Here is a 2,804-nt window from a genome sequence, read left to right as displayed (position 1 = left end):
TTACGGGTCTTTTCTAACTATAGAATTTGTATTGAAACAATTAAAGCAGTGATATTTTCCCCATAAATATAACTCATTATTGATTGTGCAGAAAGACTTTAAAAGGGAAACACATTTTCTAAGAATTCCACTCTTTTGGCCAGAAACTGTTTCTCTTTCTTTTGCCTTACTTGGCACACAAAGAGTTTTTTTCTTGATCAACACAATATAGCTTGGAATGGTGTACTGATGCCCCTGAAGACCCGTGTTGGATGGAGCCACTAGGTGGAAGTCCCCATCACCAGTGGCAGACTCAGTGCCCCTCACAATGGGCCAATAATTCAAACAAATACTATTTTACAGAAAACCACTGCTTGCATTCATCTGCATCTACTGGGCTTGCTTGGGCCTATACTGCTGGCCTCGACCCATAGGAAAAAAACTTCCCAATCCCTGGAAATCTTTCTGGACCTCTTTTGTAGGAGCATAAGCTTCATTTCTTTCAACAGAAAACCTGTGCAGAGCCTAGGAGTGGTATTTGAGATCTCTTCAGATCCTGCCCTAAGATCAAGAATCAAGAGGTGGGAAGGCGACAGCGCAGAGACCCAACGACGACCCAGCGGCCAGAGGACTCACTTTTGTTTTCCTAACAAGGTGGCTTTCCACTAATCCAGCCCAGCTCGCAGGCTCCCAACCCTGTCCAAGAACCTGGGCACTTGGCCGCTGAACAAAGATCCCCGAAATGAAAGCCGTTAAGGCAGAAAATGACCTATAAGGAGTCAGAACCTTGATTAGGTCTTCAACTAACTCGTGGGATCCCCCGCACAAGCCACAGATGCTCATTACGATTCTTTTTACGTGCAACACGTGGGGGACGAAGCAGCTTCATATCTCTTGGTATTATCTGCCGTCCAAAGCATTTTCTTTGAGAGGAAAATGGAAACGCAGCTGCGCCTTGGGCCGGGCCAGCCAGAGAGCTGAGGCTCCCTCCCTCTGTCTCCCCGCGGCCGCCCGGCGCGGGAGGCTCCTCCAGAAACTGACTTGGGTTAGGCAAGCTCCGAGGTTGCCGTGGCAGGCGCAGACGCCGCTTCGGCGAGGGCTCTCCTTTGTGCGGTTTGGCCGTTTTTCAAAGCCATCAAGTTGGGAGGGGATGCCCGGGTCTGCAGCGAGGGCAGCGTCTGGCCCCTAGACCACCGTGTGAGGGGACACTGGGCTGGGCGGCCTCGGCCACTCTCAGTCTTGGCAACTTCTGGCCAATCCGTCCTGCCCCTCTGGGCCCCGGCCGGCCGGCAGTGCCCCAGGCTCAAAGGGGTAAGCAGGTGCCTCGCCGGGCGAGGCGCTATTGGGCGAGAGACCTGGAGGCACGGCAGGGTCACCACGCTTCGCTGAGCCCAAGTTGGGTTTCTTCGGAGGGTGCGGCGACCCCGAGTCTCCGGCCTACGGTGCCCAGGCCTAGACATACAGCAGTGCCAACGAAGAGAGAACGCTCAGGGAAGCCACTAGCAGCACCAGCAAAACCGGGCAGAGAGTGTGGGCGCGTAAAGGGACCGCAGCCTGAGCCAGGCATCCCTCGGAGGCTGAGCCCAAAGACCGCAACTGCTCCAGCTCACCAGCCGGAAGAGAGAGGAGGAAATGGGGCAATGGGGGGTCCGGGGCAGGGGGTGGGGTAACCGATCAACTTCCACCGGACAGCCCCTAGCCAAGTGTGGAGTGCAAGTTGTCACTTAAAAGGCGCGCCCAACTACAAAGATCTTTCCTCTCTCTCCAGTGAAAGACGGATGTAACAATGTGGAGAAGTAACTGAGAGACGCGAGGAAATAAATGCACGTGTTTTCTCTTTTTGTTTCCCTGGTGGTTGGAATTTGCAGAGTTCATCTCAGTTGTGGCTGCTAATTTATTCGTTTCATCGGTCGCAAGGGGCATGTAGAGACGGGTCACTGGGGCGCACCCGGATCCCGGTAGCAGGACACACTTCACAAGTTTGCGGAGGACCAACTCCTCCCTCCACCAGGAGCAAGAAGAGCCCTTTCTCAAAAGGGGAACAAACTCTCCATTGCACAAAAGCCCCCCCCCCCCAGCACACCGTCTCTGCTCATAAGTGTCAAGTTCTGGAAGAACCCAACTTGAGCTTGGCAACAGTCGCGCTGCACCGTCTGCGGAAGGCGGGCAGAGAGGTGTCTCAGCGGGGAGGGGACGCTCAGCGCCCCCATTCCTACACGCTCGGGCTGGAGTCCAGGTTGCTGGAAGCTGCTAGCCTGCCCGGATGGTGGTTATTTCTCTAGAGAAAGGAGGGGAGAGAGCGCGCTTCGGTCTTGCACTTTGGGTCGGAAGTGCTCGGTGTGTGTGTGTGTGTGTGTGTATGTGTGTGTAGAGGGGGGCGGAAAGAAATGCACCCTCCACTGCCCGTCATTCCCTTGCACCGGCCAAGTCCTCGCTGAGCCTCCCGGTGCATCCTTCCTCCGCCACCCCCTCCCCTTCTTCCCTCAGCTGGGCTCGCGCGGCGCAGCCGGAGCAGCCAGTGAGAGCAACATCCTGAAAAGAGGGGGGAGCACCGCTGCCCCCCAAAAGGGAAAAAAGGCCCCACCCTGACACGTTTTGCTGTTTGCAAGTCCCTCGCACGCCCCCCGCACCTCCTCCTCGCGCTCGCGGCCCCCCCAGCCCGCTGCGCGCACATCAAAGCGCCTCTCCGCCGCGCACAGTGGCCGCGGCTCACTAATGGGATTGCAGGCTGGTGCCTGGCTCCGCTGCTGCCGCCCTCGCTGCTCGCGCTGCTGCCGCCGCCGGTCGAGCCCGAGCCCCCGCCAGCCCGAGCCCAGAGCCGCCGC

The sequence above is a fragment of the Chinchilla lanigera genome, unplaced genomic scaffold (assembly GCF_000276665.1).
Source record: "Chinchilla lanigera isolate Chin_1 unplaced genomic scaffold, ChiLan1.0 scaffold00008, whole genome shotgun sequence".
Lineage (NCBI taxonomy): Eukaryota > Metazoa > Chordata > Mammalia > Rodentia > Chinchillidae > Chinchilla > Chinchilla lanigera.
Note: the sequence above shows the minus strand (reverse complement) of the source record.